Source organism: Brienomyrus brachyistius, chromosome 1 (genome assembly GCF_023856365.1).
Source record: "Brienomyrus brachyistius isolate T26 chromosome 1, BBRACH_0.4, whole genome shotgun sequence".
Taxonomy (NCBI): domain Eukaryota; kingdom Metazoa; phylum Chordata; class Actinopteri; order Osteoglossiformes; family Mormyridae; genus Brienomyrus; species Brienomyrus brachyistius.
This window is the reverse complement of record NC_064533.1, coordinates 31,942,208-31,967,216: the sequence shown is the minus strand read 5'-3', so window position 1 is coordinate 31,967,216 and position 25,009 is coordinate 31,942,208. Positions and strand designations below refer to the sequence as shown.

The following is a 25,009-nucleotide window of genomic DNA, read 5'->3' as shown; positions in this document are numbered from 1 at the left end:
GAAGCCTGGGTAGCTCAGTCGGTAGAGCATCAGACTCTTAATCTGAGGGTCCAGGGTTCAAGTCCCTGTTCGGGCAGCGTCCCCTAGTGTTCTCCAAGATGTCAAGCTTGCGGAGTTCCTTTAATTATTCAAAAAGCAGGTCAAAGTCTTACTGCATGTCATGGTGACATCCAGGATGGCTTGGCAAGTTTTGAATGTATACCGATAGTATTTTCCACAAACATGAAATGTATTGAATCAAGTGTGTTTCTTGCTCTTAAATAAGCTGTGGTTCTGTCTTTGAATGGAATTGTACATCAGTTTGAAACGTAAAGGACAAACCTGCCCTCCCTTGGAATACCTTTCTAACCAGTGCTGGTTAGAAATCCTTAATCAAGTAGGATAATGTCAGCAGACTGCCATACAGCAATTCCTATTGAATGGTAGTAGCACATCAAAATAATTGTCTTTGAGAAGACACTGTCCAATAACTTGTTAGGATAATGCCACTTTTTTTCAACTTGATTTTCGCTCGCTCGTTACACATCCCATTGTACCTAACGTGACGTATTTTTATCAGTTATGACATCAGATCTTGGCACATGGTCTTGTTTGTCTTCTAGAATAGCATTCGTTCTCATTCAATATTTTCTAATCCGGCCTAGTCTTAAGAATTCCAGTTATCAGTTATAAAGTGTCCCGACATTGGTGGTTGTAATGTTTTTGGATGTGACGTGGGTTTCCTCTGGAAGTTGAGTTCAAACATATGGCAGTATGTCCTGAAGCCTGGGTAGCTCAGTCGGTAGAGCATCAGACTTTTAATCTGAGGGTCCAGGGTTCAAGTCCCTGTTCGGGCAGCGTCCCCTAGTGTTCTCCAGGATGTCAATCTTGTGGAGTTCTTTTAAATATTCAACAAGCAGGTCAAAGTCTTGCTGCATGTCATGGTGACATCCAGGAAGGCTTGGCAAGTTTTGAATGTATACCGATAGTATTTTCCAGAAACATGAAATGTATTAAGTCAATTGTGGTTCTTCCACTTAAATAAGATGTGGTTCTGGCTTTGAACGGAATTGTACATCAGTTTAAAACGTAAAGGATAAACCTGCCCTCCCTTGGAATACCTTTCTAACCAGTGCTGGTTAGAAATCCTTAATCAAGTAGGATAATGTCAGCAGACTGCCATACAGCAATTCCTATTGAATGGTAGTAGCACATCAAAATAATTGTCTTTGAGAAGACACTGTCCAATAACTTGTTAGGATGATGCCACATTTTTTCAACTTGATTTTCGCTCGCTCGTTACACATCCCATTGTACCTAACGTGACATATTTTTATCAGTTATGACATCAGATCTTGGCACATGGTCTTGTTTGTCTTCTAGAATAGCATTCGTTCTCATTCAATATTTTCTAATCCGGCCCAGTCTTAAGAATGCCAGTTATCAGTTATAAAGTGTCCCGACATTGGTGGTTGCAATGTTTTTGGAAGTGATGTGGGTTTCCTCTGGAAGTTGAGTTCAAACATATGACAGTATTTCCTGAAGCCTGGGTAGCTCAGTCGGTAGAGCATCAGACTTTTAATCTGAGGGTCCAGGGTTCAAGTCCCTGTTCGGGCAGCGTCCCCTAGTGTTCTCCAGGATGTAAATCTTGTGGAGTTCTTTTAATTATTCAAAAAGCAGGTCAAAGTCTTGCTGCATGTCATGGTGACATCCAGGATGGCTTGGCAAGTTTTGAATGTATACCGATAGTATTTTCCAGAAACATGAAATGTATTAAGTCAATTGTGGTTCTTCCACTTAAATAAGATGTGGTTCTGGCTTTGAACGGAATTGTACATCAGTTTAAAACGTAAAGGATAAACCTGCCCTCCCTTGGAATACCTTTCTAACCAGTGCTGGTTAGAAATCCTTAATCAAGTAGGATAATGTCAGCAGACTGCCATACAGCAATTCCTATTGAATGGTAGTAGCACATCAAAATAATTGTCTTTGAGAAGACACTGTCCAATAACTTGTTAGGATGATGCCACATTTTTTCAACTTGATTTTCGCTCGCTCGTTACACATCCCATTGTACCTAACGTGACATATTTTTATCAGTTATGACATCAGATCTTGGCACATGGTCTTGTTTGTCTTCTAGAATAGCATTCGTTCTCATTCAATATTTTCTAATCCGGCCCAGTCTTAAGAATGCCAGTTATCAGTTATAAAGTGTCCCGACATTGGTGGTTGCAATGTTTTTGGATGTGATGTGGGTTTCCTCTGGAAGTTGAGTTCAAACATATGGCAGTATTTCCTGAAGCCTGGGTAGCTCAGTCGGTAGAGCATCAGACTTTTAATCTGAGGGTCCAGGGTTCAAGTCCCTGTTCGGGCAGCATCTCCTAGTGTTCTCCAGGATGTCAATCTTGTGGAGTTCTTTTAATTATTCAAAAAGCAGGTCAAAGTCTTGCTGCATGTCATGGTGACATCCAGGATGGCTTGGCAAGTTTTGAATGTATACCGATAGTATTTTCCACAAACATGAAATGTATTAAGTCAATTGTGGTTCTTCCACTTAAATAAGATGTGGTTCTGGCTTTGAACGGAATTGTACATCAGTTTAAAACGTAAAGGATAAACCTGCCCTCCCTTGGAATACCTTTCTAACCAGTGCTGGTTAGAAATCCTTAATCAAGTAGGATAATGTCAGCAGACTGCCATACAGCAATTCCTATTGAATGGTAGTAGCACATCAAAATAATTGTCTTTGAGAAGACACTGTCCAATAACTTGTTAGGATAATGCCACTGTTTTTCAACTTGATTTTCGCTCGCTCGTTACACATCCCATTGTACCTAAGGTGACGTATTTTTATCAGTTATGACATCAGATTTTGGCACATGGTCTTGTTTGTCTTCTAGAATAGCATTCGTTCTCATTCAATATTTTCTAATCCGGCCTAGTCTTAAGAATTCCAGTTATCAGTTATAAAGTGTCCCGACATTGGTGGTTGCAATGTTTTTGGATGTGATGTGGGTTTCCTCTGGAAGTTGAGTTCAAACATATGGCAGTATTTCCTGAAGCCTGGGTAGCTCAGTCGGTAGAGCATCAGACTTTTAATCTGAGGGTCCAGGGTTCAAGTCCCTGTTCGGGCAGCGTCCCCTAGTGTTCTCCAGGATGTCAATCTTGTGGAGTTCTTTTAATTATTCAACAAGCAGGTCAAAGTCTTGCTGCATGTCATGGTGACATCCAGGATGGCTTGGCAAGTTTTGAATGTATACCGATAGTATTTTCCAGAAACATGAAATGTATTAAGTCAATTGTGGTTCTTCCACTTAAATAAGATGTGGTTCTGGCTTTGAACGGAATTGTACATCAGTTTAAAACGTAAAGGATAAACCTGCCCTCCCTTGGAATACCTTTCTAACCAGTGCTGGTTAGAAATCCTTAATCAAGTAGGATAATGTCAGCAGACTGCCATACAGCAATTCCTATTGAATGGTAGTAGCACATCAAAATAATTGTCTTTGAGAAGACACTGTCCAATAACTTGTTAGGATAATGCCACTTTTTTTCAACTTGATTTTCGCTCGCTCGTTACACATCCCATTGTACCTAACGTGACGTATTTTTATCAGTTATGACATCAGATCTTGGCACATGGTCTTGTTTGTCTTCTAGAATAGCATTCGTTCTCATTCAATATTTTCTAATCCGGCCTAGTCTTAAGAATGCCAGTTATCAGTTAAAAAGTGTCCCGACATTGGTGGTTACAATGTTTTTGGATGTGACGTGGGTTTCTTCTGGAAGTTGAGTTCAAACATATGGCAGAATTTCCTGAAGCCTGGGTAGCTCAGTCGGTAGAGCATCAGACTTTTAATCTGAGGGTCCAGGGTTCAAGTCCCTGTTCAGGCAGTGTCCACTAGTGTTCTCCAGGATGTCAATCCTGTGGAGTTCCTTTAATTATTCAAAAAGCAGGTCAAAGTCTTGCTGCATGTCATGGTGACATCCAGGATGGCTTGGCAAGTTTTGAATGTATACCGATAGTATTTTCCAGAAACATGAAATGTATTAAGTCAATTGTGGTTCTTCCACTTAAATAAGATGTGGTTCTGGCTTTGAACGGAATTGTACATCAGTTTAAAACGTAAAGGATAAACCTGCCCTCCCTTAGAATACCTTTCTAACCAGTGCTGGTTAGAAATCCTTAATCAAGTAGGATAATGTCAGCAGACTGCCATACAGCAATTCTTATTGAATGGTAGTAGCACATCAAAATAATTGTCTTTGAGAAGACACTGTCCAATAACTTGTTAGGATAATGCCACTTTTTTTCAAATTGATTTTCGCTCGCTCGTTACACATCCCATTGTACCTAAGGTGACGTATTTTTATCAGTTATGACATCAGATCTTGGCACATGGTCTTGTTTGTCTTCTAGAATAGCATTCGTTCTCATTCAATATTTTCTAATCCGGCCTAGTCTTAAGAATGCCAGTTATCAGTTAAAAAGTGTCCCGACATTGGTGGTTACAATGTTTTTGGATGTGACGTGGGTTTCTTCTGGAAGTTGAGTTCAAACATATGGCAGAATTTCCTGAAGCCTGGGTAGCTCAGTCGGTAGAGCATCAGACTTTTAATCTGAGGGTCCAGGGTTCAAGTCCCTGTTCAGGCAGTGTCCTCTAGTGTTCTCCAGGATATCAATCTTGTGGAGTTCTTTTAATTATTCAACAAGCAGGTCAAAGTCTTGCTGCATGTCATGGTGACATCCAGGATGGCTTGGCAAGTTTTGAATGTATACCGATAGTATTTTCCAGAAACATGAAATGTATTAAGTCAATTGTGGTTCTTCCACTTAAATAAGATGTGGTTCTGGCTTTGAACGGAATTGTACATCAGTTTAAAACGTAAAGGATAAACCTGCCCTCCCTTGGAATACCTTTCTAACCAGTGCTGGTTAGAAATCCTTAATCAAGTAGGATAATGTCAGCAGACTGCCATACAGCAATTCCTATTGAATGGTAGTAGCACATCAAAATAATTGTCTTTGAGAAGACACTGTCCAATAACTTGTTAGGATAATGCCACTTTTTTTCAACTTGATTTTCGCTCGCTCGTTACACATCCCATTGTACCTAATGTGACATATTTTTATCAGTTATGACATCAGATCTTGGCACATGGTCTTGTTTGTCTTCTAGAATAGCATTCGTTCTCATGCAATATTTTCTAATCCGGCCCAGTCTTAAGAATGCCAGTTATCAGTTATAAAGTGTCCCGACATTGGTGGTTGCAATGTTTTTGGATGTGATGTGGGTTTCCTCTGGAAGTTGAGTTCAAACATATGAAAGTATTTCCTGAAGCCTGGGTAGCTCAGTCGGTAGAGCATCAGACTCTTAATCTGAGGGTCCAGGGTTCAAGTCCCTGTTCGGGCAGCGTCCCCTAGTGTTCTCCAAGATGTCAAGCTTGCGGAGTTCCTTTAATTATTCAAAAAGCAGGTCAAAGTCTTACTGCATGTCATGGTGACATCCAGGATGGCTTGGCAAGTTTTGAATGTATACCGATAGTATTTTCCACAAACATGAAATGTATTGAATCAAGTGTGTTTCTTGCTCTTAAATAAGCTGTGGTTCTGTCTTTGAATGGAATTGTACATCAGTTTGAAACGTAAAGGACAAACCTGCCCTCCCTTGGAATACCTTTCTAACCAGTGCTGGTTAGAAATCCTTAATCAAGTAGGATAATGTCAGCAGACTGCCATACAGCAATTCCTATTGAATGGTAGTAGCACATCAAAATAATTGTCTTTGAGAAGACACTGTCCAATAACTTGTTAGGATAATGCCACTTTTTTTCAACTTGATTTTCGCTCGCTCGTTACACATCCCATTGTACCTAACGTGACGTATTTTTATCAGTTATGACATCAGATCTTGGCACATGGTCTTGTTTGTCTTCTAGAATAGCATTCGTTCTCATTCAATATTTTCTAATCCGGCCTAGTCTTAAGAATTCCAGTTATCAGTTATAAAGTGTCCCGACATTGGTGGTTGTAATGTTTTTGGATGTGACGTGGGTTTCCTCTGGAAGTTGAGTTCAAACATATGGCAGTATGTCCTGAAGCCTGGGTAGCTCAGTCGGTAGAGCATCAGACTTTTAATCTGAGGGTCCAGGGTTCAAGTCCCTGTTCGGGCAGCGTCCCCTAGTGTTCTCCAGGATGTCAATCTTGTGGAGTTCTTTTAATTATTCAACAAGCAGGTCAAAGTCTTGCTGCATGTCATGGTGACATCCAGGATGGCTTGGCAAGTTTTGAATGTATACCGATAGTATTTTCCAGAAACATGAAATGTATTAAGTCAATTGTGGTTCTTCCACTTAAATAAGATGTGGTTCTGGCTTTGAACGGAATTGTACATCAGTTTAAAACGTAAAGGATAAACCTGCCCTCCCTTGGAATACCTTTCTAACCAGTGCTGGTTAGAAATCCTTAATCAAGTAGGATAATGTCAGCAGACTGCCATACAGCAATTCCTATTGAATGGTAGTAGCACATCAAAATAATTGTCTTTGAGAAGACACTGTCCAATAACTTGTTAGGATAATGCCACTTTTTTTCAACTTGATTTTCGCTCGCTCGTTACACATCCCATTGTACCTAACGTGACGTATTTTTATCAGTTATGACATCAGATCTTGGCACATGGTCTTGTTTGTCTTCTAGAATAGCATTCGTTCTCATTCAATATTTTCTAATCCGGCCTAGTCTTAAGAATGCCAGTTATCAGTTAAAAAGTGTCCCGACATTGGTGGTTACAATGTTTTTGGATGTGACGTGGGTTTCTTCTGGAAGTTGAGTTCAAACATATGGCAGAATTTCCTGAAGCCTGGGTAGCTCAGTCGGTAGAGCATCAGACTTTTAATCTGAGGGTCCAGGGTTCAAGTCCCTGTTCAGGCAGTGTCCACTAGTGTTCTCCAGGATGTCAATCCTGTGGAGTTCCTTTAATTATTCAAAAAGCAGGTCAAAGTCTTGCTGCATGTCATGGTGACATCCAGGATGGCTTGGCAAGTTTTGAATGTATACCGATAGTATTTTCCAGAAACATGAAATGTATTAAGTCAATTGTGGTTCTTCCACTTAAATAAGATGTGGTTCTGGCTTTGAACGGAATTGTACATCAGTTTAAAACGTAAAGGATAAACCTGCCCTCCCTTAGAATACCTTTCTAACCAGTGCTGGTTAGAAATCCTTAATCAAGTAGGATAATGTCAGCAGACTGCCATACAGCAATTCCTATTGAATGGTAGTAGCACATCAAAATAATTGTCTTTGAGAAGACACTGTCCAATAACTTGTTAGGATAATGCCACTTTTTTTCAAATTGATTTTCGCTCGCTCGTTACACATCCCATTGTACCTAAGGTGACGTATTTTTATCAGTTATGACATCAGATCTTGGCACATGGTCTTGTTTGTCTTCTAGAATAGCATTCGTTCTCATTCAATATTTTCTAATCCGGCCTAGTCTTAAGAATGCCAGTTATCAGTTAAAAAGTGTCCCGACATTGGTGGTTACAATGTTTTTGGATGTGACGTGGGTTTCTTCTGGAAGTTGAGTTCAAACATATGGCAGAATTTCCTGAAGCCTGAGTAGCTCAGTCGGTAGAGCATCAGACTTTTAATCTGAGGGTCCAGGGTTCAAGTCCCTGTTCAGGCAGTGTCCTCTAGTGTTCTCCAGAATATCAATCTTGTGGAGTTCTTTTAATTATTCAACAAGCAGGTCAAAGTCTTGCTGCATGTCATGGTGACATCCAGGATGGCTTGGCAAGTTTTGAATGTATACCGATAGTATTTTCCAGAAACATGAAATGTATTAAGTCAATTGTGGTTCTTCCACTTAAATAAGATGTGGTTCTGGCTTTGAACGGAATTGTACATCAGTTTAAAACGTAAAGGATAAACCTGCCCTCCCTTGGAATACCTTTCTAACCAGTGCTGGTTAGAAATCCTTAATCAAGTAGGATAATGTCAGCAGACTGCCATACAGCAATTCCTATTGAATGGTAGTAGCACATCAAAATAATTGTCTTTGAGAAGACACTGTCCAATAACTTGTTAGAATAATGCCACATTTTTTCAACTTGATTTTCGCTCGCTCGTTACACATCCCATTGTACCTAACGTGACATATTTTTATCAGTTATGACATCAGATCTTGGCACATGGTCTTGTTTGTCTTCTAGAATAGCATTCGTTCTCATTCAATATTTTCTAATCCGGCCCAGTCTTAAGAATGCCAGTTATCAGTTATAAAGTGTCCCGACATTGGTGGTTGCAATGTTTTTGGAAGTGATGTGGGTTTCCTCTGGAAGTTGAGTTCAAACATATGGCAGTATTCCCTGAAGCCTGGGTAGCTCAGTCGGTAGAGCATCAGACTTTTAATCTGAGGGTCCAGGGTTCAAGTCCCTGTTCGGGCAGCGTCCCCTAGTGTTCTCCAGGATGTCAATCTTGTGGAGTTCTTTTAATTATTCAACAAGCAGGTCAAAGTCTTGCTGCATGTCATGGTGACATCCAGGATGGCTTGGCAAGTTTTGAATGTATACCGATAGTATTTTCCAGAAACATGAAATGTATTAAGTCAATTGTGGTTCTTCCACTTAAATAAGATGTGGTTCTGGCTTTGAACGGAATTGTACATCAGTTTAAAACGTAAAGGATAAACCTGCCCTCCCTTGGAATACCTTTCTAACCAGTGCTGGTTAGAAATCCTTAATCAAGTAGGATAATGTCAGCAGACTGCCATACAGCAATTCCTATTGAATGGTAGTAGCACATCAAAATAAATGTCTTTGAGAAGACACTGTCCAATAACTTGTTAGGATGATGCCACATTTTTTCAACTTGATTTTCGTTCGCTCGTTACACATCCCATTGTACCTAATGTGACATATTTTTATCAGTTATGACATCAGATCTTGGCACATGGTCTTGTTTGTCTTCTAGAATAGCATTCGTTCTCATGCAATATTTTCTAATCCGGCCCAGTCTTAAGAATGCCAGTTATCAGTTATAAAGTGTCCCGACATTGGTGGTTACAATGTTTTTGGATGTGACGTGGGTTTCCTCTGGAAGTTGAGTTCAAACATATGGTAGTATTTCCTGAAGCCTGGGTAGCTCAGTCGGTAGAGCATCAGACTTTTAATCTGAGGGTCCAGGGTTCAAGTCCCTGTTCGGGCAGCGTCCCCTAGTGTTCTCCAGGATGTCAATCTTGTGGAGTTCTTTTAATTATTCAAAAAGCAGGTCAAAGTCTTGCTGCATGTCATGGTGACATCCAGGATGGCTTGGCAAGTTTTGAATGTATACCGATAGTATTTTCCACAAACATGAAATGTATTAAGTCAATTGTGGTTCTTCCACTTAAATAAGATGTGGTTCTGGCTTTGAACGGAATTGTACATCAGTTTAAAACGTAAAGGATAAACCTGCCCTCCCTTGGAATACCTTTCTAACCAGTGCTGGTTAGAAATCCTTAATCAAGTAGGATAATGTCAGCAGACTGCCATACAGCAATTCCTATTGAATGGTAGTAGCACATCAAAATAATTGTCTTTGAGAAGACACTGTCCAATAACTTGTTAGGATAATGCCACTTTTTTTCAACTTGATTTTCGCTCGCTCGTTACACATCCCATTGTACCTAACGTGACCTATTTTTATCAGTTATGACATCAGATCTTGGCACATGGTCTTGTTTGTCTTCTAGAATAGCATTCGTTCTCATTCAATATTTTCTAATCCGGCCTAGTCTTAAGAATGCCAGTTATCAGTTAAAAAGTGTCCCGACATTGGTGGTTACAATGTTTTTGGATGTGACGTGGGTTTCTTCTGGAAGTTGAGTTCAAACATATGGCAGAATTTCCTGAAGCCTGGGTAGCTCAGTCGGTAGAGCATCAGACTTTTAATCTGAGGGTCCAGGGTTCAAGTCCCTGTTCAGGCAGTGTTCACTAGTGTTCTCCAGGATGTCAATCTTGTGGAGTTCTTTTAATTATTCAACAAGCAGGTCAAAGTCTTGCTGCATGTCATGGTGACATCCAGGATGGCTTGGCAAGTTCTGAATATATACCGATAGTATTTTCCACAAACATGAAATGTATTGAATCAAGTGTGTTTCTTGCTCTTAAATAAGCTGTGGTTCTATCTTTGAATGGAATTGTACATCAGTTTGAAACGTAAAGGACAAACCTGCCCTCCCTTGGAATACCTTTCTAAGCAGTGCTGGTTAGAAATCCTTAATCAAGTAGGATAATGTCAGCAGACTGCCATACAGCAATTCCTATTGAATGGTAGTAGCACATCAAAATAATTGTCTTTGAGAAGACACTGTCCAATAACTTGTTAGGATAATGCCACTTTTTTTCAACTTGATTTTCGCTCGCTCGTTACACATCCCATTGTACCTAACGTGACGTATTTTTATCAGTTATGACATCAGATCTTGGCACATGGTCTTGTTTGTCTTCTAGAATAGCATTCGTTCTCATTCAATATTTTCTAATCCGGCCTAGTCTTAAGAATTCCAGTTATCAGTTATAAAGTTTCCCGACATTGGTGGTTACAATGTTTTTGGATGTGACGTGGGTTTCCTTTGGAAGTTGAGTTCAAACATATGGTAGTATTTCCTGAAGCCTGGGTAGCTCAGTCGGTAGAGCATCAGACTTTTAATCTGAGGGTCCAGGGTTCAAGTCCCTGTTCGGGCAGCGTCCCCTAGTGTTCTCCAGGATGTCAATCTTGTGGAGTTCTTTTAATTATTCAAAAAGCAGGTCAAAGTCTTGCTGCATGTCATGGTGACATCCAGGATGGCTTGGCAAGTTTTGAATGTATACCGATAGTATTTTCCACAAACATGAAATGTATTAAGTCAATTGTGGTTCTTCCACTTAAATAAGATGTGGTTCTGGCTTTGAACGGAATTGTACATCAGTTTAAAACGTAAAGGATAAACCTGCCCTCCCTTGGAATACCTTTCTAACCAGTGCTGGTTAGAAATCCTTAATCAAGTAGGATAATGTCAGCAGACTGCCATACAGCAATTCCTATTGAATGGTAGTAGCACATCAAAATAATTGTCTTTGAGAAGACACTGTCCAATAACTTGTTAGGATAATGCCACATTTTTTCAACTTGATTTTCGCTCGCTCGTTACACATCCCATTGTACCTAATGTGACATATTTTTATCAGTTATGACATCAGATCTTGGCACTTGGTCTTGTTTGTCTTCTAGAATAGCATTCGTTCTCATGCAATATTTTCTAATCCGGCCCAGTCTTAAGAATGCCAGTTATCAGTTATAAAGTGTCCCGACATTGGTGGTTGCAATGTTTTTGGATGTGATGTGGGTTTCCTCTGGAAGTTGAGTTCAAACATATGGCAGTATTTCCTGAAGCCTGGGTAGCTCAGTCGGTAGAGCATCAGACTTTCAATCTGAGGGTCCAGGGTTCAAGTCCCAGTTTGGGCAGCGTCCCCTAGTGTTCTCCAGGATGTCAAGCTTGTGGAGTTCTTTTAATTATTCAACAAGCAGGTCAAAGTCTTGCTGCATGTCATGGTGACATCCAGGATGGCTTGGCAAGTTTTGAATGTATACCGATAGTATTTTCCACAAACATGAAATGTATTAAGTCAATTGTGGTTCTTCCACTTAAATAAGATGTGGTTCTGACTTTGAAAGGAATTGTACATCAGTTTAAAACGTAAAGGATAAACCTGCCCTCCCTTGGAATACCTTTCTAACCAGTGCTGGTTAGAAATCCTTAATCAAGTAGGATAATGTCAGCAGACTGCCATACAGCAATTCCATTTGAATGGTAGTAGCACATCAAAATAATTGTCTTTGAGAAGACACTGTCCAATAACTTGTTAGGATAATGCCACTTTTTTTCAACTTGATTTTCGCTCGCTCGTTACACATCCCATTGTACCTAACGTGACGTATTTTCATCAGTTATGACATCAGATCTTGGCACATGGTCTTGTTTGTCTTCTAGAATAGCATTCGTTCTCATTCAATATTTTCTAATCCGGCCCAGTCTTAAGAATGCCAGTTATCAGTTATAAAGTGTCCCGACATTGGTGGTTGCAATGTTTTTGGATGTGATGTGGGTTTCCTCTGGAAGTTGAGTTCAAACATATGGAAGTATTTCCTGAAGCCTGGGTAGCTCAGTCGGTAGAGCATCAGACTTTTAATCTGAGGGTCCAGGGTTCTAGTCCCTGTTCGGGCAGCGTCCCCTAGTGTTCTCCAAGATGTCAAGCTTGTGGAATTCCTTTAATTATTCAAAAAGCAGGTCAAAGTCTTGCTGCATGTCATGGTGACATCCAGGATGGCTTGGCAAGTTTTGAATGTATACCGATAGTATTTTCCACAAACATGAAATGTATTGAATCAAGTGTGTTTCTTGCTCTTAAATAAGATGTGGTTCTGGCTTAGAACCGAATTGTACATCAGTTTAAAACGTAAAGGATAAACCTGCCCTCCCTTGGAATACCTTTCTAACCAGTGCTGGTTAGAAATCCTTAATCAAGTAGGATAATGTCAGCAGACTGCCATACAGCAATTCCTATTGAATGGTAGTAGCACATCAAAATAATTGTCTTTGAGAAGACACTGTCCAATAACTTGTTAGGATAATGCCACATTTTTTCAACTTGATTCTCGCTCGCTCGTTACACATCCCATTGTACCTAACGTGACATATTTTTATCAGTTATGACATCAGATCTTGGCACATGGTCTTGTTTGTCTTCTAGAATAGCATTCGTTCTCATTCAATATTTTCTAATCCGGCCCAGTCTTAAGAATGCCAGTTATCAGTTATAAAGTGTCCCGACATTGGTGGTTGCAATGTTTTTGGATGTGACGTGGGTATCCTCTGGAAGTTGAGTTCAAACATATGGCAGTATTTCCTGAAGCCTGGGTAGCTCAGTCGGTAGAGCATCAGACTTTTAATCTGAGGGTCCAGGGTTCAAGTCCCTGTTCGGGCAGCGTGCCCTAGTGTTCTCCAGGATGTCAATCTTGTGGAGTTCTTCTAATTATTCAAAAAGCAGGTCAAAGTCTTGCTGCATGTCATGGTGACATCCAGGATGGCTTGGCAAGTTCTGAATATATACCGATAGTATTTTCCACAAACATGAAATGTATTAAGTCAATTGTGGTTTTTCCACTTAAATAAGATGTGGTTCTGGCTTTGAACGGAATTGTACATCAGTTTAAAACGTAAAGGATAAACCTGCCCTCCCTTGGAATACCTTTCTAACCAGTGCTGGTTATAAATCCTTAATCAAGTAGGATAATGTCAGCAGACTGCCATACAGCAATTCCTATTGAATGGTAGTAGCACATCAAAATAATTGTCTTTGAGAAGACACTGTCCAATAACTTGTTAGGATAATGCCACATTTTTTCAACTTGATTTTCGCTCGCTCGTTACACATCCCATTGTACCTGAAGTGACATATTTTTAACAGTTGTGACATCAGATCTTGGCACATGGTCTTGTTTGTCTTCTAGAATAGCATTCGTTCTCATGCAATATTTTCTAATCCGGCCCAGTCTTAAGAATGCCAGTTATCAGTTATAAAGTGTCCCGACATTGGTGGTTGCAATGTTTTTGGATGTGACGTGGGTTTCCTCTGGAAGTTGAGTTCAAACATATGGCAGTATTTTCTGAAGCCTGGGTAGCTCAGTCGGTAGAGCATCAGACTTTTAATCTGAGGGTCCAGGGTTCAAGTCCCTGTTCGGGCAGTGTCCCCTAGTGTTCTCCAGGATGTCATTCTTGTGGAGTTCTTTTAATTATTCAAAAAGCAGGTCAAAGTCTTGCTGCATGTCATGGTGACATCCAGGATGGCTTGGCAAGTTTTGAATGTATGCCGATAGTATTTTCCACAAACATGAAATGTATTAAGTCAATTGTGGTTCTTCCACTTAAATAAGATGGGGTTCTGGCTTAGAACCGAATTGTACATCAGTTTAAAACGTAAAGGATAAACCTGCCCTCCCTTGGAATACCTTACTAACCAGTGCTGGTTAGAAATCCTTAATCAAGTAGGATAATGTCAGCAGACTGCCATACAGCAATTCCTATTGAATGGTAGTAGCACATCAAAATAATTGTCTTTGAGAAGACACTGTCCAATAACCTGTTAGGATAATGACACTTTTTTTCAACTTGATTTTCGCTCGCTCGTTACACATCCCATTGTACCTAACGTGACATATTTTTATCAGTTATGACATCAGATCTTGGCACATGGTCTTGTTTGTCTTCTAGAACAGCATTCGTTCTCATTCAATATTTTCTAATCCGGCCCAGTCTTAAGAATGCCAGTTATCAGTTATAAAGTGTCCCGACATTGGTGGTTGCAATGTTTTTGGATGTGACGTGGGTTTCCTCTGGAAGTTGAGTTCAAACATATGGTAGTATTTTCTGAAGCCTGGGTAGCTCAGTCGGTAGAGCATCAGACTTTTAATCTGAGGGTCCAGGGTTCAAGTCCCTGTTCGGGCAGCGTCCCCTAGTGTTCTCCAGGATGTCAATCTTGTGGAGTTCCTATAATTATTCAAAAAGCAGGTCAAAGTCTTGCTGCATGTCATGGTGACATCGATGATGGCTTGGCAAGTTTTGAATGTATACCGATAGTATTTTCCACAAACATGAAATGTATTAAGTCAATTGTGGTTCTTCCACTTAAATAAGAAGTGGTTCTGGCTTTGAACGGAATTGTACATCAGTTTAAAACGTAACGATAAACCTGCCCTCCCTTGGAATACCTTTGTAACCAGTGCTGGTTAGAAATCCTTAATCAAGTAGGATAATGTCAGCAGAATGCCATACAGGAATTCCTATTGAATGGTAGTAGCACATCAAAATAATTGTCTTTGAGAAGACACTGTCCAATAACTTGTTAGGATAATGCCACATTTTTTCAACTTAATTTTCGCTCGCTCGTTACACATCCCATTGTACCTAACGTGACGTATTTTTATCAGTTATGACAGCAGATCTTGGCACATGGTCTTGTTTGTCTTCTAGAATAGCATTCCTTCTCATTCAATATTTTCTATTCCGGCCCAGTCTTAAGAATGCCAGTTATCAGTTATAAAGTGTCCCGACATTGGTGGTTGCAATGTTTTTGGATGTGACGTGGGTTTCCTCTGGAAATTGAGTTCAAACATATGGCAGTATGTCCTGAAGCCTGGGTAGCTCAGTCGGTAGAGCATCAGACTTTTAATCTGAGGGTCCAGGGTTCAAGTCCCTGTTCGGGCTGCGTCCCCTAGTGTTCTCCAGGATGTCAATCTTGTGGAGTTCCTTTAATTATTCAAAAAGCAGGTCAAAGTCTTGCTGCATGTCATGGTGACATCCAGGATGGCTTGGCAAGTTTTGAATGTATACCGATAGTATTTTCCACAAACATGAAACGTATTAAGTCAATTGTGGTTCTTCCACTTAAATAAGATGTGGTTCTGGCTTTGAACGGAATTGTACATCAGTTTAAAACGTAAAGATAAACCTGCCCTCCCTTGGAATACCTTTGTAACCAGTGCTGGTTAGAAATCCTTAATCAAGTAGGATAATGTCAGCAGACTGCCATACAGCAATTCCTATTGAATGGTAGTAGCACATCAAAATAATTGTCTTTGAGAAGACACTGTCCAATAACTTGTTAGGATAATGCCACATTTTTTCAACTTGATTTTCGCTCGCTCGTTACACATCCCATTGTACCTAACGTGACATATTTTTATCAGTTATGACATCAGATCTTGGCACATGGTCTTGTTTGTCTTCTAGAATAGCATTCCTTCTCATTCAATATTTTCTATTCCGGCCTAGTCTTAAGAATGCCAGTTATCAGTTATAAAGTGTCCCGACATTGGTGGTTGCAATGTTTTTGGATGTGACGTGGGTTTCCTCTGGAAGTTGAGTTCAAACATATGGCAGTATGTCCTGAAGCCTGGGTAGCTCAGTCGGTAGAGCATCAGACTTTTAATCTGAGGGTCCAGGGTTCAAGTCCCTGTTCGGGCAGCGTCCCCTAGTGTTCTCCAGGATGTCAATCTTGTGGAGTTCCTATAATTATTCAAAAAGCAGGTCAAAGTCTTGCTGCATGTCATGGTGACATCCAGGATGGCTTGGCAAGTTTTGAATGTATACCGATAGTATTTTCCACAAACATGAAATGTATTAAGTCAATTGTGGTTCTTCCACTTAAATAAGATGTGGTTCTGGCTTTGAACGGAATTGTACATCAGTTTAAAACGTAAAGATAAACCTGCCCTCCCTTGGAATACCTTTGTAACCAGTGCTGGTTAGAAATCCTTAATCAAGTAGGATAATGTCAGCAGACTGCCATACAGCAATTCCTATTGAATGGTAGTAGCACATCAAAATAATTGTCTTTGAGAAGACACTGTCCAATAACTTGTTAGGATAATGCCACATTTTTTCAACTTGATTTTCGCTCGCTCGTTACACATCCCATTGTACCTAATGTGACATATTTTTATCAGTTATGACATCAGATCTTGGCACATGGTCTTGTTTGTCTTCTAGAATAGCATTCGTTCTCATTCAATATTTTCTAATCCGGCCTAGTCTTAAGAATGCCAGTTATCAGTTATAAAGTGTCCCGACATTGGTGGTTGCAATGTTTTTGGATGTGACGTGGGTTTCCTCTGGAAGTTGAGTTCAAACATATGGCAGTATGTCCTGAAGCCTGGGTAGCTCAGTCGGTAGAGCATCAGACTTTTAATCTGAGGGTCCAGGGTTCAAGTCCCTGCTCGGGCAGCGTCCCCTAGTGTTCTCCAGGATGTCAATCTTGTGGAGTTCCTATAATTATTCAAAAAGCAGGTCAAAGTCTTGCTGCATGTCATGGTGACATCCAGGATGGCTTGGCAAGTTCTGAATATATACCGATAGTATTTTCCACAAACATGAAATTTATTAAGTCGATTGCGGTTCTTCCTCTTAAATAAGAAGTGGTTCTGGCTTTGAACGGAATTGTACATCAGTTTAAAACGTAAAGGATAAACCTGCCCTCCCTTGGAATACCTTTCTAACCAGTGCTGGTTAGAAATCCTTAATCAAGTAGGATAATGTCAGCAGACTGCCATACAGCAATTCCTATTGAATGGTAGTAGCACATCAAAATAATTGTCTTTGAGAAGACACTGTCCAATAACTTGTTAGGATAATGCCACATTTTTTCAACTTGATTTTCGCTCGCTCGTTACACATCCCATTGTACCTAACGTGACATATTTTTATCAGTTATGACATCAGATCTTGGCACATGGTCTTGTTTGTCTTCTAGAATAGCATTCGTTCTCATTCAATATTTTCTAATCCGGCCTAGTCTTAAGAATGCCAGTTATCAGTTATAAAGTGTCCCGACATTGGTGGTTGCAATGTTTTTGGATGTGACGTGGGTTTCCTCTGGAAGTTGAGTTCAAACATATGGCAGTATTTTCTGAAGCCTGGGTAGCTCAGTCGGTAGAGCATCAGACTTTTAATCTGAGGGTCCAGGGTTCAAGTCCCTGTTTGGGCAGCGTCCCCTAGTGTTCTCCAGGATGTCAATCTTGTGGAGTTCCTATAATTATTCAAAAAGCAGGTCAAAGTCTTGCTGCATGTCATGGTGACATCCAGGATGGCTTGGCAAGTTTTGAATGTATACCGATAGTATTTTCCACAAACATGAAATGTATTAAGTCAATTGTGGTTCTTCCACTTAAATAAGATGTGGTTCTGGCTTTGAACGGAATTGTACATCAGTTTAAAACGTAAAGATAAACCTGCCCTCCCTTGGAATACCTTTGTAACCAGTGCTGGTTAGAAATCCTTAATCAAGTAGGATAATGTCAGCAGAATGCCATACAGGAATTCCTATTGAATGGTAGTAGCACATCAAAATAATTGTCTTTGAGAAGACACTGTCCAATAACTTGTTAGGATAATGCCACATTTTTTCAACTTAATTTTCGCTCGCTCGTTACACATCCCATTGTACCTAACGTGACGTATTTTTATCAGTTATGACAGCAGATCTTGGCACATGGTCTTGTTTGTCTTCTAGAATAGCATTCCTTCTCATTCAATATTTTCTATTCCGGCCTAGTCTTAAGAATGCCAGTTATCAGTTATAAAGTGTCCCGACATTGGTGGTTGCAATGTTTTTGGATGTGACGTGGGTTTCCTCTGGAAGTTGAGTTCAAACATATGGCAGTATGTCCTGAAGCCTGGGTAGCTCAGTCGGTAGAGCATCAGACTTTTAATCTGAGGGTCCAGGGTTCAAGTCCCTGTTCGGGCTGCGTCCCCTAGTGTTCTCCAGGATGTCAATCTTGTGGAGTTCCTTTAATTATTCAAAAAGCAGGTCAAAGTCTTGCTGCATGTCATGGTGACATCCAGGATGGCTTGGCAAGTTTTGAATGTATACCGATAGTATTTTCTACAAACATGAAACGTATTAAGTCAATTGTGGTTCTTCCACTTAAATAAGATGTGGTTCTGGCTTTGAACGGAATTGTACATCAGTTTAAAACGTAAAGATAAACCTGCCCTCCTTTGGAATACCTTTGTAACCAGTGCTGGTTAGAAATCCTTAATCAAGTAGGATAATGTCAGCAGACTGCCATACAGCAATTCCTATTGAATGGTAGTAGCACATCAAAATAATTGTCTTTGAGAAGACACTGTCCAATAACTTGTTAGGATAATGCCACATTTTTTCAACTTGATTTTCGCTCGCTCGTTACACATCCCATTGTACCTAACGTGATATATTTTTATCAGTTATGACATCAGATCTTGGCACATGGTCTTGTTTGTCTTCTAGAATAGCATTCCTTCTCATTCAATATTTTCTATTCCGGCCTAGTCTTAAGAATGCCAGTTATCAGTTATAAAGTGTCCCGACATTGGTGGTTGCAATGTTTTTGGATGTGACGTGGGTTTCCTCTGGAAGTTGAGTTCAAACATATGGCAGTATTTCCTGAAGCCTGGGTAGCTCAGTCGGTAGAGCATCAGACTTTTAATCTGAGGGTCCAGGGTTCAAGTCCCTGCTCGGGCAGCGTCCGCTAGTGTTCTCCAGGATGTCAATCTTGTGGAGTTCCTTTAATTATTCAAAAAGCAGGTCAAAGTCTTGCTGCATGTCATGGTGACATCCAGGATGGCTTGGCAAGTTTTGAATGTATACCGATAGTATTTTCCACAAACATGAAATTTATTAAGTCGATTGCGGTTCTTCCTCTTAAATAAGAAGTGGTTCTGGCTTTGAACGGAATTGTACATCAGTTTAAAACGTAAAGATAAACCTGCCCTCCTTTGGAATACCTTTGTAACCAGTGCTGGTTAGAAATCCTTAATCAAGTAGGATAATGTCAGCAGACTGCCATACAGCAATTCCTATTGAATGGTAGTAGCACATCAAAATAATTGTCTTTGAGAAGACACTGTCCAATAACTTGTTAGGATAATGCCACATGTTTTCAACTTGATTTTCGCTCGCTCGTTACACATCCCATTGTACCTAACGTGACATATTTTTATCAGTTATGACATCAGATCTTGGCACATGGTCTTGTTTGTCTTCTAGAATAGCATTCGTTCTCATTCAATATTTTCTAATCCGGCCTAGTCTTAAGAATGCCAGTTATCAGTTATAAAGTGTCCCGACATTGGTGGTTGCAATGTTTTTGGATGTGACGTGGGTTTCCTCTGGAAGTTGAGTTCAAACATATGGCAGTATTTTCTGAAGCCTGGGTAGCTCAGTCGGTAGAGCATCAGACTTTTAATCTGAGGGTCCAGGGTTCAAGTCCCTGTTTGGGCAGCGTCCCCTAGTGTTCTACAGGATGTCAATCTTGTGGAGTTCCTATAATTATTCAAAAAGCAGGTCAAAGTCTTGCTGCATGTCATGGTGACATCCAGGATGGCTTGGCAAGTTTTGAATGTATACCGATAGTATTTTCCACAAACATGAAATGTATTAAGTCAATTGTGGTTCTTCCACTTAAATAAGATGTGGTTCTGGCTTTGAACGGAATTGTACATCAGTTTAAAACGTAAAGATAAACCTGCCCTCCCTTGTAATACCTTTGTAACCAGTGCTGGTTAGAAATCCTTAATCAAGTAGGATAATGTCAGCAGAATGCCATACAGCAATTCCTATTGAATGGTAGTAGCACATCAAAATAATTGTCTTTGAGAAGACACTGTCCAATAACTTGTTAGGATAATGCCACATTTTTTCAACTTGATTTTCGCTCGCTCGTTACACATCCCATTGTACCTAACGTGATATATTTTTATCAGTTATGACATCAGATCTTGGCACATGGTCTTGTTTGTCTTCTAGAATAGCATTCCTTCTCATTCAATATTTTCTATTCCGGCCTAGTCTTAAGAATGCCAGTTATCAGTTATAAAGTGTCCCGACATTGGTGGTTGCAATGTTTTTGGATGTGACGTGGGTTTCCTCTGGAAGTTGAGTTCAAACATATGGCAGTATGTCCTGAAGCCTGGGTAGCTCAGTCGGTAGAGCATCAGACTTTTAATCTGAAGGTCCAGGGTTCAAGTCCCTGCTCGGGCAGCGTCCCCTAGTGTTCTCCAGGATGTCAATCTTGTGGAGTTCCTTTAATTATTCAAAAAGCAGGTCAAAGTCTTGCTGCATGTCATGGTGACATCCAGGATGGCTTGGCAAGTTTTGAATGTATACCGATAGTATTTTCCACAAACATGAAATGTATTAAGTCAATTGTGGTTCTTCCACTTAAATAAGATGTGGTTCTGGCTTTGAACGGAATTGTACATCAGTTTAAAACGTAAAGGATAAACCTGCCCTCCCTTGGAATACCTTTCTAACCAGTGCTGGTTAGAAATCCTTAATCAAGTAGGATAATGTCAGCAGACTGCCATACAGCAATTCCTATTGAATGGTAGTAGCACATCAAAATAATTGTCTTTGAGAAGACACTGTCCAATAACTTGTTAGGATAATGCCACATTTTTTCAACTTGATTTTCGCTCGCTCGTTACACATCCCATTGTACCTAACGTGATATATTTTTATCAGTTATGACATCAGATCTTGGCACATGGTCTTGTTTGTCTTCTAGAATAGCATTCGTTCTCATTCAATATTTTCTAATCCGGCCTAGTCTTAAGAATGCCAGTTATCAGTTATAAAGTGTCCCGACATTGGTGGTTGCAATGTTTTTGGATGTGACGTGGGTTTCCTCTGGAAGTTGAGTTCAAACATATGGCAGTATGTCCTGAAGCCTGGGTAGCTCAGTCGGTAGAGCATCAGACTTTTAATCTGAGGGTCCAGGGTTCAAGTCCCTGTTCAGGCAGCGTCCCCTAGTGTTCTCCAGGATGTCAATCTTGCGGAGTTATTTTAATTATTCAAAAAGCAGGTCAAAGTCTTGCTGCATGTCATGGTGACATCCAGGATGGCTTGGCAAGTTTTGAATGTATACCGATAGTATTTTCCACAAACATGAAATGTATTAAGTCAATTGTGGTTCTTCCACTTAAATAAGATGTGGTTCTGGCTTTGAACGGAATTGTACATCAGTTTAAAACGTAAAGGATAAACCTGCCCTCCCTTGGAATACCTTTCTAACCAGTGCTGGTTAGAAATCCTTAATCAAGTAGGATAATGTCAGCAGACTGCCATACAGCAATTCCTATTGAATGGTAGTAGCACATCAAAATAATTGTCTTTGAGAAGACACTGTCCAATAACTTGTTAGGATAATGCCACATTTTTTCAACTTGATTTTCGCTCGCTCGTTACACATCCCATTGTACCTAACGTGATATATTTTTATCAGTTATGACATCAGATCTTGGCACATGGTCTTGTTTGTCTTCTAGAATAGCATTCGTTCTCATTCAATATTTTCTAATCCGGCCTAGTCTTAAGAATGCCAGTTATCAGTTATAAAGTGTCCCGACATTGGTGGTTGCAATGTTTTTGGATGTGACGTGGGTTTCCTCTGGAAGTTGAGTTCAAACATATGGCAGTATGTCCTGAAGCCTGGGTAGCTTAGTCGGTAGAGCATCAGACTTTTAATCTGAGGGTCCAGGGTTCAAGTCCCTGTTCGGGCAGCGTCCCCTAGTGTTCTCCAGGATGTCAATCTTGTGGAGTTCCTTTAATTATTCAAAAAGCAGGTCAAAGTCTTGCTGCATGTTATGGTGACATCCAGGATGGCTTGGCAAGTTTTGAATGTATACCGATAGTATTTTCCACAAACATGAAATGTATTAAGTCAATTGTGGTTCTTCCACTTAAATAAGATGTGGTTCTGGCTTTGAACGGAATTGTACATCAGTTTAAAACGTGAAGATAAACCTGCCCTCCTTTGGAATACCTTTGTAACCAGTGCTGGTTAGAAATCCTTAATCAAGTAGGATAATGTCAGCAGACTGCCATACAGCAATTCCTATTGAATGGTAGTAGCACATCAAAATAATTGTCTTTGAGAAGACACTGTCCAATAACTTGTTAGGATAATGCCACTTTTTTTCAACTTGATTTTCGCTCGCTCGTTACACATCCCATTGTACCTAACGTGACATATTTTTATCAGTTATGACATCAGATCTTGGCACATGGTCTTGTTTGTCTTCTAGAATAGCATTCGTTCTCATTCAATATTTTCTAATCCGGCCCAGTCTTAAGAATGCCAGTTATCAGTTATAAAGTGTCCCGACATTGGTGGTTGCAATGTTTTTGGATGTGACGTGGGTTTCTTATGGAAGTTGAGTTCAAACATATGGCAGTATTTCCTGAAGCCTGGGTAGCTCAGTCGGTAGAGCATCAGACTTTTAATTTGAGGGTCCAGGGTTCAAGTCCCTGTTCGGGCAGCGTCCCCTAGTGTTCTCCAGTAAGTAAATCTTATGAAGTTCTTTTAATTACTCACCAAGCAGGTCAAAGTCTTGGTGCATGTCATGGTGACATCCAGGATGGCTTGGCAAGTTTTGAATGTATACCGATAGTATTTTCCAGAAACATGAAATGTATTAAGTCAATTGTGGTTCTTGCTCTTAAATAAGATGTGGTTCTGGCTTTGAATAGAATTGTACATCAGTTTGAAACGTAAAGGATAAACCTGCCCTCCCTTGGAATACCTTTCTAACCAGTGCTGGTTAGAAATCCTTAATGAAGTAGGATATCAGCAGACTGCCATACAGCAATTCCTATTGAATGGTAGTAGCACATCAAAATAATTGTCTTTGAGAAGACACTGTCCAATAACCTGTTAGGATAATGCCACTTTTTTTCAACTTGATTTTCGCTCGCTCGTTTCACATCCCATTGTACCTAACGTGACATATTTTTATCAGTTATGACATCAGATCTTTGCACATGGTCTTGTTTGTCTTCTAGAATAGCATTCGTTCTCATTCAATATTTTCTAATCCGGCCTAGTCTTAAGAATGCCAGTTATCAGTTATAAAGTGTTCCCTCATTGGTGGTTGCAATGTTTTTGGATGTGACGTGGGTTTCCTCTGGAAGTTGAGTTCAAACATATGGCAGCATGTTTTTGAGGCCGGGTAGCTCAGTCGGTAGAGCGTCGGACTTTTAATCTGAGGGTCCTGGGTTCAAGTCCCTGTTCGGGCAGCGTCCCCTAGTTTTTTCCAGGATGTCAATCTCATGAAGTTCTTTTAATTACTCACCAAGCAGGTCAAAGTCTTGGTGCATGTCATGGTGACATCAAGGATGGCTTGGCAAGTTTTGAATGTATACCGATAGTATTCTCCACAAACATGAAATGTATTAAATCAAGTGTGGTTCTTGCTCTTAAATAAGATGTGGTTATAGAATTTTATTGTACATCAGTTTGAAACATAAAGGACAAAACTGCCCTTCTTTGGAATTCCTGTCTAACCAGTGCTTGTTAGAAATCCTTAATCCATTAGGATTATGTCAGCAAACTGCCATATAGCAATTCCTATTAAATGGTAGTAGCACATCAAAACAATTTTCTTTGACAATTCACTGTCCAATAAGTTTTTAGGATAATGCCATATCTTTTTGAACTTGATTTTTGCTCGCTCATTACACATCCCATTGTACCTAACGTGACATATTTTTATTGGTTTTGATGTCAGATCTTGGCACATGGTCTTGATTGTCTTCTATAATTGCTTTCGTTCTCATTCAGTATTTTCAGTAATTTCCACAAGAATGAAATGTATTAAGTCAAGTGTGGTTTGTCATCTTAAGCTGTGGCTCTGGCTTTGAATGGAATTATATATCAGCTTGCAACATAAGGGATGAACCTGCCCTTCCTTGGAAACAGGTGAACACAACCAATTTTTGGAGGAAATCCAGTTGAGATGTCTTGAAAGTACTTTGACTTGTTTTGAGAGATATCAGGCACACATGATGATTATGTAATGGGGCGCAGAAGATGTAGATGTAAGGTGCTCTTTAGGTCATGCCCTCTACTGGTGTAATTTTGAAACTCCTTTCATCATCATGTCGTTCTTGCTGATGTGTAATAACTTTCAAGGTGTCCCCACCTCCCACACTATCGACTCTGGACCTAAGATAGGATGTTTCTCAAATTCTGCCCCTGGAGTCTACCCCTGGCAGCAAGGACTAATTCAAGGGCACCCTTGGAAAGGATTGCAGTCCACCACAGTGTGCATAGCTGCACAGGGAGAACACTGATTAAATTTTAACGTTAAGGATAGTACTTCTATCAAAGTTCTGGATGTACTGATTACAGATGGTACATCTACTGTATAGATTTGTAGAGATGGGAACTTCTGAGCACAACATCTATCCATTTTATAAACCGCTTATCCTACTGGGTCGTGGGGGGTCCGGAGCCTATCCCAGAAGCAATGGGCATGAGGCAGGGAACAACCCAGGATGGGGGGCCAGCCCATCGCAGTCTGAGCACAACATAAATATCTGAAGTAGTTGCCGTAAGTCTCCAAATGACCAGTAGGGGGAGACAAGAAGGAGCTTATAATTCCACAGCTACATGTAGTAA

At 40.1% G+C, this 25,009-nt stretch overlaps 32 non-coding genes across 32 annotated transcripts; all 32 read left to right on the top strand.

The window, feature by feature from the left end:
• The first annotated feature begins 3 nt into the window (after positions 1-3).
• trnak-cuu (transfer RNA lysine (anticodon CUU)) lies at positions 4-76 on the top strand. Its single transcript has one exon. It is a non-coding gene; the product is annotated as a tRNA-Lys (tRNA).
• A 687-nt stretch (positions 77-763) lies between these two features.
• Positions 764-836, top strand: trnak-uuu (transfer RNA lysine (anticodon UUU)). Its single transcript has one exon. It is a non-coding gene; the product is annotated as a tRNA-Lys (tRNA).
• A 687-nt stretch (positions 837-1,523) lies between these two features.
• On the top strand, positions 1,524-1,596 carry trnak-uuu (transfer RNA lysine (anticodon UUU)). The gene has a single exon. It is a non-coding gene; the product is annotated as a tRNA-Lys (tRNA).
• Positions 1,597-2,283: 687 nt separating this feature from the next.
• Positions 2,284-2,356, top strand: trnak-uuu (transfer RNA lysine (anticodon UUU)). Its single transcript has one exon. It is a non-coding gene; the product is annotated as a tRNA-Lys (tRNA).
• A 687-nt stretch (positions 2,357-3,043) lies between these two features.
• Positions 3,044-3,116, top strand: trnak-uuu (transfer RNA lysine (anticodon UUU)). The gene has a single exon. It is a non-coding gene; the product is annotated as a tRNA-Lys (tRNA).
• Positions 3,117-3,803: 687 nt separating this feature from the next.
• Positions 3,804-3,876, top strand: trnak-uuu (transfer RNA lysine (anticodon UUU)). Its single transcript has one exon. It is a non-coding gene; the product is annotated as a tRNA-Lys (tRNA).
• Positions 3,877-4,563: 687 nt separating this feature from the next.
• On the top strand, positions 4,564-4,636 carry trnak-uuu (transfer RNA lysine (anticodon UUU)). The gene has a single exon. It is a non-coding gene; the product is annotated as a tRNA-Lys (tRNA).
• A 687-nt stretch (positions 4,637-5,323) lies between these two features.
• Positions 5,324-5,396, top strand: trnak-cuu (transfer RNA lysine (anticodon CUU)). Its single transcript has one exon. It is a non-coding gene; the product is annotated as a tRNA-Lys (tRNA).
• Positions 5,397-6,083: 687 nt separating this feature from the next.
• trnak-uuu (transfer RNA lysine (anticodon UUU)) lies at positions 6,084-6,156 on the top strand. Its single transcript has one exon. It is a non-coding gene; the product is annotated as a tRNA-Lys (tRNA).
• A 687-nt stretch (positions 6,157-6,843) lies between these two features.
• Positions 6,844-6,916, top strand: trnak-uuu (transfer RNA lysine (anticodon UUU)). The gene has a single exon. It is a non-coding gene; the product is annotated as a tRNA-Lys (tRNA).
• Positions 6,917-7,603: 687 nt separating this feature from the next.
• Positions 7,604-7,676, top strand: trnak-uuu (transfer RNA lysine (anticodon UUU)). Its single transcript has one exon. It is a non-coding gene; the product is annotated as a tRNA-Lys (tRNA).
• A 687-nt stretch (positions 7,677-8,363) lies between these two features.
• Positions 8,364-8,436, top strand: trnak-uuu (transfer RNA lysine (anticodon UUU)). Its single transcript has one exon. It is a non-coding gene; the product is annotated as a tRNA-Lys (tRNA).
• A 687-nt stretch (positions 8,437-9,123) lies between these two features.
• On the top strand, positions 9,124-9,196 carry trnak-uuu (transfer RNA lysine (anticodon UUU)). Its single transcript has one exon. It is a non-coding gene; the product is annotated as a tRNA-Lys (tRNA).
• A 687-nt stretch (positions 9,197-9,883) lies between these two features.
• On the top strand, positions 9,884-9,956 carry trnak-uuu (transfer RNA lysine (anticodon UUU)). Its single transcript has one exon. It is a non-coding gene; the product is annotated as a tRNA-Lys (tRNA).
• A 687-nt stretch (positions 9,957-10,643) lies between these two features.
• On the top strand, positions 10,644-10,716 carry trnak-uuu (transfer RNA lysine (anticodon UUU)). Its single transcript has one exon. It is a non-coding gene; the product is annotated as a tRNA-Lys (tRNA).
• Positions 10,717-11,403: 687 nt separating this feature from the next.
• Positions 11,404-11,476, top strand: trnae-uuc (transfer RNA glutamic acid (anticodon UUC)). Its single transcript has one exon. It is a non-coding gene; the product is annotated as a tRNA-Glu (tRNA).
• Positions 11,477-12,163: 687 nt separating this feature from the next.
• Positions 12,164-12,236, top strand: trnak-uuu (transfer RNA lysine (anticodon UUU)). The gene has a single exon. It is a non-coding gene; the product is annotated as a tRNA-Lys (tRNA).
• A 687-nt stretch (positions 12,237-12,923) lies between these two features.
• On the top strand, positions 12,924-12,996 carry trnak-uuu (transfer RNA lysine (anticodon UUU)). Its single transcript has one exon. It is a non-coding gene; the product is annotated as a tRNA-Lys (tRNA).
• Positions 12,997-13,683: 687 nt separating this feature from the next.
• trnak-uuu (transfer RNA lysine (anticodon UUU)) lies at positions 13,684-13,756 on the top strand. The gene has a single exon. It is a non-coding gene; the product is annotated as a tRNA-Lys (tRNA).
• Positions 13,757-14,443: 687 nt separating this feature from the next.
• On the top strand, positions 14,444-14,516 carry trnak-uuu (transfer RNA lysine (anticodon UUU)). The gene has a single exon. It is a non-coding gene; the product is annotated as a tRNA-Lys (tRNA).
• Positions 14,517-15,202: 686 nt separating this feature from the next.
• Positions 15,203-15,275, top strand: trnak-uuu (transfer RNA lysine (anticodon UUU)). The gene has a single exon. It is a non-coding gene; the product is annotated as a tRNA-Lys (tRNA).
• A 686-nt stretch (positions 15,276-15,961) lies between these two features.
• Positions 15,962-16,034, top strand: trnak-uuu (transfer RNA lysine (anticodon UUU)). The gene has a single exon. It is a non-coding gene; the product is annotated as a tRNA-Lys (tRNA).
• A 686-nt stretch (positions 16,035-16,720) lies between these two features.
• On the top strand, positions 16,721-16,793 carry trnak-uuu (transfer RNA lysine (anticodon UUU)). Its single transcript has one exon. It is a non-coding gene; the product is annotated as a tRNA-Lys (tRNA).
• Positions 16,794-17,480: 687 nt separating this feature from the next.
• Positions 17,481-17,553, top strand: trnak-uuu (transfer RNA lysine (anticodon UUU)). The gene has a single exon. It is a non-coding gene; the product is annotated as a tRNA-Lys (tRNA).
• Positions 17,554-18,239: 686 nt separating this feature from the next.
• Positions 18,240-18,312, top strand: trnak-uuu (transfer RNA lysine (anticodon UUU)). Its single transcript has one exon. It is a non-coding gene; the product is annotated as a tRNA-Lys (tRNA).
• A 686-nt stretch (positions 18,313-18,998) lies between these two features.
• trnak-uuu (transfer RNA lysine (anticodon UUU)) lies at positions 18,999-19,071 on the top strand. The gene has a single exon. It is a non-coding gene; the product is annotated as a tRNA-Lys (tRNA).
• Positions 19,072-19,757: 686 nt separating this feature from the next.
• trnak-uuu (transfer RNA lysine (anticodon UUU)) lies at positions 19,758-19,830 on the top strand. The gene has a single exon. It is a non-coding gene; the product is annotated as a tRNA-Lys (tRNA).
• Positions 19,831-20,516: 686 nt separating this feature from the next.
• On the top strand, positions 20,517-20,589 carry trnak-uuu (transfer RNA lysine (anticodon UUU)). The gene has a single exon. It is a non-coding gene; the product is annotated as a tRNA-Lys (tRNA).
• A 687-nt stretch (positions 20,590-21,276) lies between these two features.
• On the top strand, positions 21,277-21,349 carry trnak-uuu (transfer RNA lysine (anticodon UUU)). Its single transcript has one exon. It is a non-coding gene; the product is annotated as a tRNA-Lys (tRNA).
• Positions 21,350-22,036: 687 nt separating this feature from the next.
• Positions 22,037-22,109, top strand: trnak-uuu (transfer RNA lysine (anticodon UUU)). The gene has a single exon. It is a non-coding gene; the product is annotated as a tRNA-Lys (tRNA).
• Positions 22,110-22,795: 686 nt separating this feature from the next.
• Positions 22,796-22,868, top strand: trnak-uuu (transfer RNA lysine (anticodon UUU)). Its single transcript has one exon. It is a non-coding gene; the product is annotated as a tRNA-Lys (tRNA).
• Positions 22,869-23,552: 684 nt separating this feature from the next.
• Positions 23,553-23,625, top strand: trnak-uuu (transfer RNA lysine (anticodon UUU)). The gene has a single exon. It is a non-coding gene; the product is annotated as a tRNA-Lys (tRNA).
• The last annotated feature ends 1,384 nt before the right edge of the window (positions 23,626-25,009 follow it).